Source organism: Anas platyrhynchos, chromosome 4 (assembly GCF_047663525.1).
Source record: "Anas platyrhynchos isolate ZD024472 breed Pekin duck chromosome 4, IASCAAS_PekinDuck_T2T, whole genome shotgun sequence".
Lineage (NCBI taxonomy): Eukaryota > Metazoa > Chordata > Aves > Anseriformes > Anatidae > Anas > Anas platyrhynchos.
In genome coordinates, this window is record NC_092590.1 from 5,333,648 (window position 1) to 5,344,013 (window position 10,366).

The window sequence follows — 10,366 nt, forward strand, 5'->3', positions numbered from 1 at the left end:
AGGAATTTCTGCAGCTGACAATGAAAGACATCATGACTTTTGGCTGAAAGGGGGTTGAAACGGGTCTCAGAGATGAGAACAGTTGTCTGAGAGAGTTCTAGCCACGTAGCCAAGAATAAAGGAAAAAGTGAAAAGCAGATGAATAAAGTCTTTTTTCACCAGGGCCATCACACTTGTAGTCTAGTACAGTACCTTCCCCAGTTGCAAGTTTTCTAACATGAAGCATAATTCTGCTCCCCTCTTCTTCCTCTCTGCTTCATGAGCCATGCATCATTACCACAGATCAGCTTTCTCCCCCATGTGCCAGAACAGATATATTTTTTTTAGTTCTACATTTGCTTTGTTGTAGTTAAATTATGTTATAGTAGTTCTGAATTTTCCTATACTGTTTCATGTAGTGTTCTATTTTCCCAACAACAGGCAATGTTACAGAACTGCTGTTTCCTCTCACCTCTTTCCCAGGCTGCAAAATGAGTCCTCTGGCTTGAATGTGGTAGGCACTGAGTCAAGAACATTTTTTTTTTTCTTGCTGAAGTAAATCTCCCCCTTTTTAACTGAAGTACAGTAGATGGAAAGTTCTGTTTCAGAAGAGTAGATTTCTGATGAATCTAGCTTTTTAGAGTAGTAAAACAATTTCTTGATCATTAAAAGCATAGTGATGTCTTTCAAAATACAACCAGTAACAGATAGAGGCCAAACAATTTCAAGAAGGTACTTTATTGTATTGAAAAAGGGTCTTTGTTTTTTTCCACCTCTTTTCAATATCTAAGACAGCAATAAATATCACCATTGATTAACTACATAAAGTGTATTTGAAATATGAATATGGATGTAACAGTTAATAAAAGTAATAAAAGAGCAATAGCTTTCTATTTCATGTGGCAACCATGAAAGAACACAGAAAGATGAATCAGAAAATAATTGGAATAAGACACTTTGCCAGAGAGCCTTTTTTTTTTTTTTTATTGCAAGCTTCTGTAAGTTACTAGTTCTGTAGGGCCTTCATAGATATAAAAGATCAGAATTAGATTTATCAAGCTAAGACGACAGCTCAATACTACTTTCCATAAGAATTAATCAAGAAACTTCAGTATAAATCAACATAGAAAATGTTCTTTTAATTATAAAGCCACCTTAGATATAAATATTCTGTTTCTGAAATATTATTTATCATCTCCTTTAACTCTGGAAATCAATAAATGAGTTGAGAAACAGCTGTAGGCTGTGAAATAAGCTCCCTATTTCACATACGATTTTTTGTGGGGCAAACAAAAATAAGATGTTGGCACTGGGCCTAACTTATGATTGAACTGTAACAGAGAAAATGCTGATATTTATTTTCTATCCTTTTTTTTTTCTTTTTTAAAGGATACATAAATATCCCAGATTTCTCTGCCACTAATACACAGTAGAGAAGATGCAAGCAGTTTGGTTGGTTTCCTTATTGTTTAAGTCAATGGCCATCACATAAAACTTTTTTCCCTTAACCTTTAAATAAATGTTGGAAAATTAGTGGGAAATAAATTTATTTATGTAGAAAAGGTTTTATGTAGATTATTATGCAGAAAATATTTTATGTAGAAAAGGAATGTGCTTTAGGTGTAACCTTGGGCTGACTTCAATGACTCTGCAGGAATTATGCAGTAACCTAATTGTTTATATTTTCATTTGCCATAACATGACGGGAAAAATAACAATAGTGTTGCATTTCTGGCAGATGCTACTATGTACTACGTACAGTATGTTAAGTTTTACAGTAGAAGAAATCCCCTTCTATGACACGTGCTCCAGCAGCTGGCAATAGCAGGTATGTCACAAGAAGTCCTTCAGGTCAGCCAGCTAGCACTGACCACATTACCAACCACCCAGACCAGCCCAAGGAGGGACACAGCAGAGGTGACACTGTGGCTTTGCAGAGGACTTCAGTTGCTACTTCAGTGAAGGTTTAAATGGGCTTCAGCAACCTGTTAATATTATAAGCCATTTTACCTTCACAGAGCAAGGCCAAAGGTGATGACAATTGGTTCTAATTGTGTTATCGAGTAAAGAAATTTCTATATTAGTTCCATCCCTGAATGGCAATTCTCCAGCCTTCCTACAGCTGCAATGGAAGTGCAAGCTGTGCCAAAAATGCCTAGTGTCTTGAGGCCTAAAGCAGGAAAATAGGTGAAATCAGTTGGTTGTGAATAGTCTTCATGTAAAGCACACTGGGAAATTTATACATTAAACCAAGTCAGGAGAGCTTAAAACACAACAGAGACTGAATTAGGCAGCGGTAGTTTAATCTAGATTCTACTCTGTGTAGACCCTCTGACCATTCATTTTGTAACTTACCTTTCTATCCTAAGAATATCTCCTTTCTTAAACTGACTCAGCAAGGAAACATCAGCTAATTTACACAAGACGTTTTTTCACATTTGTCTACTGGTGACAGAGTTGACTATTTTGACTGCAATAAAAGACAAACTAAGCTCGTAACTTAAGACAGTTTTTAAACATTCAGGTTTTTCCCAGTGCAAATTGTAGTTTAAGAACAGATTTCCTTCTGTCAAATTAACTTAGGATCTGTCAGATTTTTGAAAGGCTGATATAATCAATACTATTTTTTATAAGCAGGTTTGAAAAAAGGTTAGAAGAAAAAAAGAAACTCCTGAAAAGAGAAGAAAAAAGCAAAATAACCTCAGGGAAATTACAGGAATTCAGAAGGGGAACAAATACAAAAATGATTGGTGATATAGTTTGTGGATAAGAGAAAGTCTAAAGTTAATTTTCAAAATGTATTTCAATGAATATTTCTCTGAATATCATCCTATGGTAAGCTGTGCATCAAGAATCATTTTATCAGTGTTGTAAATCCTGTGATGCATTCACAGCATACTCATATCTTCATAGTTTATCAAGGTTCAAACAACACATCTTGTACCCTAACTAGTAGGGACAGTTTTTCTGTATTCAGCAGAAAATACCAAAGTAGAAAAATGTTAGGGAAGTTAAAGAAAAGCTAGTTTTGCAGAGTTCAAGAGTATTAACTCTATTACAAAAATAAATAAAAGGCGATATGATCAGTGAATTTATGAGAGTTCAGTAATCTCAGGTAAGGCTGCAGACTGCTGACTGCAGTAGTAAATAGGACTATTTCCTGCAAACTACATGGGAACCAATTTCATGAAGCCATCTGGTTCAAGAAAATGAAAATGCATAGCTTCAAAATTAGTAGTGAGAGACAGAAAGCTCAGAGTGGCACTAGTTCTGTGGTTACCTTTTGGTCCCAGTTGAAGGTTAATCTATCCCATCTCCCAAAGTCCATTAAAACCAGCCAGTTTCATTCCCTGGCAAAACAAATGCAAGCCCACAAAGATCCACCCGTCTTTGCCCATACACAAATACAGAGATTCATAATTTCTTCTGGTCCTGCTCTTCATCCAGTGCAGGTAGCCAGCAAAGTTATGGCTCCTATAACTGCACTTTCTGCACAGAGAATAATTCATTAACAAGGGTGCCTTACTTCAGTACGCAGAGGAATTTTTCAGAACATAATTGGTGTTTGTCATATGCTCCAACTGCGTGAAGTTTTCTGAAATAAACTTCTCTAGGCTCCAGTCCTGACAGTTAATAATTTAGAAATGTGTGCAGTGGATCAATTTTAGCAGGAGAGCTTGAAAAAGTCCCCTGCGACATACTGCATCTCACAGGGAAGCCTGATGGCAATAACAGGTTTTGGAGGCTGCCATGACACAGGTACAAATGAGAACATCCCAAGCATATGCCAAACCTCATCACAGTCTTTGGTACAGAAACAACTTTCCCCTGGACTCACAGTGTGATCGGGGGTAAAAGCTGTCCTTAAAACCTGTCACATTCCCCCATAAGCATAGCTTAGCAAGTCTGAATACTTGAGTTGCATTATTATCTGCTGAAAAAGGTAAATTTTTTAAACAACTCACCCACCACATCCCGCAGTGATGCAAACTTGTACAAGACTCAGGCTGGACTATTTTTGTGCTGGTTTACCAATCTTTTCCAACCCTGCAACACAAACATATTTGCAACAATGAACTTGACAGTGATGCAGTTATTCTTTGATTCTTCAAAGGACTTTGGAAAGTTTTCAGTTTGTGTCTTTTTTTTTTTTGTCCCACTACTTCACTGAGAAAAACCTACTGACCTCCCTATAGTTCTCTGGATTTTTTTTTCTTCTTTTATTTATTTATTTTTCCTCCCCTCTGGTAGGTTACAGGTAATTTCTGTTGCTTTGCAATTTCAACTCTGTCTCCCCCTGAGTAAAAGAAAAGACTCCATCCTACTTGCAATCAAAGACAATGCTTTTCATACACACAAAACATTTGCAAGCACTACATTGTAATGGACAATAAATGATGGATGGATACATAATACTCATTCTACCCTTTGTTCTCTATGTTCTGCAGGTTGTGCTATTAACTGTCATTTATCATACACATAAAGTGTACGTTTTCTTTCTCTGCATGTACAAGAAACAGCAGTTACACTACTTAAGGCTTTTTTTTCCAGGTTAGAACATTTTACTGCACCTTTCCCACAATTTGTACTTAGATTTTTTTTTTAATAATAGGAATGTAATGACAATTAAAAACAAACCAAACTGATCAGCCAAAATCTTGTCTATAAACCTAAATGCAATTCCCACCAGTTTGCATTATGTTTCTCTCTGGCACCAGCTTGTTATTCATTACATACAGAATCTGGTTTAAAACAAAGACTGGCTCTTGGTATCCTCCCCCTCCTTTAAGGAAAAAAAATAAAAACTGGCCCAGTAATTAAGGGGCATTTTTGCTGTTTGTGTTTTCCTCACAAGGAAAATTCAAGATACTAGGAAGTTTGTAAGTGAATTACAAATCTGTTTTTAAGAGCTATGAGGTTTGATCCTGCCTACCCAAAAACAATTCTGACAGATAAGTTTTGAAATCTGCCAGGTAGTTACAAGGATAGCCTTTAAACATAACACCATAAAACAACAGCTACTGTTATATATATATATATATATATATATACATACATACACATATACGTCTGTCAGGCAAAGTAAATCATGCCTTGTTTCCATGAACTCAAGAAATTTTGTGAAGATCAATGCTACTCTGTGTAATGAGGTTACCTGTTACGCTGTTATATTGACTCCAGCCACTTCAGGAGTAATTCACTTCTTTTTTCTATTTCTGGAGAGCTGTTAAATTAAAAACCATGACCTGTTCATTGAAAGAAAATCAGTGAGAAGGATAGTGCTGCTCATCTTCCTACCTGAAGAGGTTCCCCATCCCACTGCACTGAGGCCAAGGTATTACGCACTCTTTTGTATTTCGGGTCCACACGTGGATCAAGGCAACAAGTAACGAACTAACGAACGACCAGCAGATTACAGACTTGACAAGAATGGTAAGAGCCTTTATAGTTTAAGTATGTTCTGCAGACTGAGGGCAAAAGCTTTGTTCATTTTTCCAACTCATGAAGAGGAGCTAGCATGAAGAGGAGAGCTGTGTTTGTACAGGAAGGAACCAGTAACCATGCAAATGAAGCTGCTGCCAGGTGTTCAGTGCTCCGAGGAAAATACCTTTCCTTTGCAGCCCCTCTCTCACCAAGGATCTGCAAATGACACTAATGCTGCATACTTGTTTCAGCTTTCCTTGGGGCTAGAAACAGTCTTTGCTAATACTAAATCACTAGGTTTTTCTGTACTGACAGAGGCTGGTTAGCCAGTTATAGTGATTATTGTTTGTGTTTTCCAGATGGGCAAACTGATTCACAGAGGTCCTTGATTTATCCAAGTCCTTACCCTGATGCAGGTGCAAAGATTGGGGAAAATTCAAATGCTACTGTCACACAATACTCGTCATTCTAACAAACAAACAAACAAATAAAACAGCCTTACAAGGGATTTTTCTTCCACCCCCTCCTTGCAAATGAAAGTTAGATTAACTGTGGAGTGAAAACACTAACTGATCTTTCTCAAGAGCTTATTTCTATCTGTAGAAAGTGAAAGGTGCTGCATATTAATATTGTGCCATTAGCATGCTCCTTAGGTACAGTGGAAATACCATATGCATTTGGAAAAGAACCAGCAAAAAAGATGAGTGACATTTCTGAGAAGAGACAAAGAAGATGGCTCCTATTCCTAACAGTAAAGAATTTGGGGGCAAATTCAGACTGAAATATGGAAGATCAAAAGCCAAAAGCCTGAGTGGAAAATGACAGCTATGCTATCATTCTCCCAAGCGTGCCTTGAACACCTAACTCAAGAAGTTAAACTATTAAACTAAAATTCCTGTTGTTGGAAATTGATTGTTATAATTACTATTTCAAGAGTTTAGCCTATCTAGGCTAAATTATTAAGTAAACTGCAAACAAAACACCAAAATGAATTGCAAAATCAAATCCAACAGTATTGAGGATAGAAGTCTTACTAAGATGAAATCTACTACATCACCATTTGTCTCCATTAATTGCCTTCAAACACATTGACTCCTACAGCCCAGATTTTCATTTCTTATGGAAATATTTATACAGTGTATCTGTGACCCAGCAGGTAAAATCTGGTCACATCTCCTCTGATTCAGTACGGTTAGTAATGTGATGTTGGATTTCATTGCAGGTCATACTGACAAAAAGACAATTTTTATCTTTATTTCCCATTCACCTTTCCTTTATTTTGTTTCAGCAGTCATAAAAAACGCAAGGGTGAGGGTTACAAAAAGACCAGAAGGATTCTCTGACTAGAAGCTAATATGCCATGTCCTGTCCAAAGAGCATACAATCTGCAGGTTCTCAGGTAAAGACACTCAGCCAGAAATAAAAGAGAAACTAATTAGAAAGTGAATCAGGGACCCTTTCGTGCAATTAGCATTTTTCTTCTGCTGTACAGAGCAAACGTAAAGACCTGTCTGAACACTGCATAGTGCCCACACTGCAGTTCTGCACACAAAGCTTCCCACTGCACAAAATATTTTTGTCTTGTTTCCTGCTGAGAAATTAATTCATCTTCTGACCATATTAATCATTTTAAAGTATATTTTTCTTGTATCCTGCTCACAACGATTACAAATACAAGACTATCTTAAAGAAACGTGTTTCAATTGACATGTGGGAAAAAGTACATATTGGATCTTGCTCATCAAATGGGTAACCCAACACACCAGGCCACAAATACGATGAATGGAAGATATCTAATTAAAGCTTCCAACCTGTAAAAATTATTTGGCCATGATTAATTTAACTCATGAAAAAAATATATATATATTTTGCTCAACAGTGTTGTTCGTGAACTTACAGCTTGGCCTTAACTACCTCACCTGGAATATGCCCTAAAATCCATTCCCTGCATAGGCAGGCCTAGGAGTTTAATTCAGGCAATAATATAACCTCTGATCTGTTGTTATTCAATTATTCAGACAGAAGAGGAAAATACAAGACAAAGAAATAAAAACTATTGTCCCTTTCTTTTTCACTCCTCCCCAAGGTATATTTTTGTCAAGTTTATCATTGCAATAAAAATATTGCATCTGCAGTTTAGCACTCTCAAGTAGCTAAATTATGCTATCTCAATAAATGAAAAATCCAGAATCAGTATTTCTGGAGTTAACAGAGACATTAACTTTAAACAGTTTCTGAGAATATTCTTCATTGCCTCCATCTTTGCTTCAGTCCATCATCTGATTTGCTGCACAGAAGAGTAGTGCAAAAGGAAAACAAGGTGGAGCACAGAGCTAGCCAAAAGAAACTGTTTAAAAAAAAAAAAAAAAAAGACAAAAATCATTCATGTTGTTTTCTCTTTAACTTTCCCTCATCTTGTTTTCTCTAAAGTTTGCCCACCTGGATTTGGGTAGAGTAAGTGAACCTAACACCTAACAGAAACAACATGATGCTAATTTTTGGTTAATGTCAGAGACAATTAAAGGCAATTGAAAAGAGCAAAGACTTTTTAACTGGTTTTAAAACATGTGTTTTTTTGTTTACCTGTTGTTCACTGAGAGGAGCTGTTTCTGTGCACCACAGTATGGATGCTAGGTATCAGTTTTCCCTACGCCCTCACACTTTTGAATCCTCCTCCTTACTCCACAGCCACTGCTCAGAAGTGCAGGAGTTGAGATCGCACCATAACAGCATTGGTGTCATTCTTTGTGCACTGTCACTTTTAGCCATCAGGTTCTTCCTGATCTGTTGTTGCAATCTGTAAGCATTACTCTATTTGAAATTACTCTTCTGTCTATAGCTTTATAGCTTTAAGTGTTTATTAATATGCTAAATCTGAAATCAAATATTACCTTGCTTGTGATCCCAAGTACTAAAAACTGAAATATGCCTCTACCACCATAAAGCTGCTTCTGAACAATGAAAGCTTTTTTTCCCAGCCACTGCAATCTGGCATCCAATGATCTCTGCAAGTTGCACATTTAATTAGAGTGAGAAACTCATTAAGGTATCTGGAATATTAAGATGATAGCATTGTTCTAAATAGCACTGTGCACAATCGAATATGGCAGATGGCACAGACTGCTGACACCTGTGCTGGTTTTGCTATCTTGCTGACAGATACAAACAGTCAGCAGTATAATTGTAGGATACATAATCATAAAAAAGGATCTGAAAATAAAATGCCCATCAAATCTTCAGGTTTTTGGATGCCTGTTTGTTCATAAAGAAGCATTTTGTATTTAGTCACTGAATTTGAGAAAAGAGATGCACAGGTTGTGGTTTTGCTTTTTATTTCTTTAAATGCCACTTAGATTTTTATGCATCAGTTCTACTTAGGAACCAAACATATTCTTACTTCTTCGGAAGTGACAATGTAGTGCTATTGGGGTCATGGGAAACTTCATTCCTCTTCACCTGCATGCTAAGGTGACATATTCAATTTTGCTCCTCATTAGTCTGGACTCAGGGAGTATTTTCAATGCTCTGGGGAATCTGATTAAAAATTGACATGCTTTAAGGTGCTTCAGCTTGCTGACTGATAATGATGATAATGGTGATGTGATGAAAGTTCTTATTTCTCACCAGAAAATTGGAGATTTTAGTTTTTAAAAAGTTATGTAATACCCCAAAATCTCAACAGTTAATTGGTAAATCTCACGGTGAAATGGCGTACCTTAAATCATGCCAAGGATAGACAAAAATGTTTTTTAAGATGTAATATTTCTTATTTGCTTTGGCTTGCGACTGATGGTGGCAGGTAAGAGATGACTCAGCAGTCACTAGATCTCACAAAGTGGTCTTTTTTGGTATGCTTTTTGGAAGAAAAAGAAAAAAAAAAGGTATCTTGTTTGCACACATCAGTACTACAGACAGACAATGACAGAAAAAGAGATAGAAGAAAGGTTATATTTCATGTTCTAGTCAGCTTCTAAAAAGAAGCACTACCAACAAGCATTACTCCAAACACCTAGGCCCAAAAACTTGTCTTCAAGTCTCAATTTCAAAAAATATCACACTTCCCTTTGGTTTGCTTTTATTTAATGCCATAGAAAATCAATAGTTGGTACTACACCTACTTGCAAAGACTTAGTACAGTTCAGGATTGACAGCTTCCATGACCGTGCTAGATTTCACAAGTTGGTGTGCTGTTTATCAAGGTACCTGAAGAGATACCATTCAAAAGAGTGAGGCAAATCTAATCTCTGATTCCTGCGGTACATTTTCTATCATCCTGTTCATTATTGCAGAAAAGAAATTGAACACTGATGTTATGGTCATTGAGAACTTTGTTTGTTGAAGAGTTTCTTTCCTGAACTACTTGTTTTATCAAAATATTTTAGATTTTAAAACCTATGCACATATTTTGACCCAGAATTTTTCAACAAGCTTGGGTTGTTGCAGATAGCTTTGTCAGAAAGTATAAACTGCTAGTTTTAATACTGCAGTGTATAGGGTTTCATTTTTCATTATTGAAATAAGCTTGGATGCATTCCACTGATCAATGCTGAAAATTAATTTCTTGTAGTTCCTGGCATAAATATGTCTCATCAGCACTGACTTTTTGTACTGTAACCCCAAAAGGGCAAAGCATGCCAACCAATGTATGCTGACAGATTTGCAATTATTGGCAACTAATGTAATACCATCATGTTTTGTGAATGCCTACATTTTCAGAAAACCATTTATATATATATATATAAATATATATATATATATGAACAGGCCATCACCTCTTGTGTTGTTAATGCCACATTATCCATTTCTTTAGCTTGATCTTTCAACTTCAGGTCAGATTTTAGGCTTACCAGACCACAACCTTTCTTTTATTAAGTATTCTTTCACACAAAGAAAGAAACCTTCTCTTCCCTATTTTTCATAGAAACTGTCCTTTAGTGAAGAATACTCTTACAGAGGACACAGC

At 36.3% G+C, this 10,366-nt stretch overlaps 1 long non-coding RNA gene across 1 annotated transcript; it reads right to left on the reverse strand.

Moving 5' to 3' along the window:
- Positions 1-789: 789 nt before the first annotated feature.
- On the reverse strand, positions 790-5,473 carry LOC106020549 (uncharacterized). Its single transcript, XR_001196107.5, has 3 exons — positions 5,135-5,473; positions 3,945-4,026; positions 790-2,149 (listed from the first exon to the last, which is right to left on the reverse strand). It is a non-coding gene; the product is annotated as an uncharacterized lncRNA (long non-coding RNA).
- Positions 5,474-10,366: the final 4,893 nt, after the last annotated feature.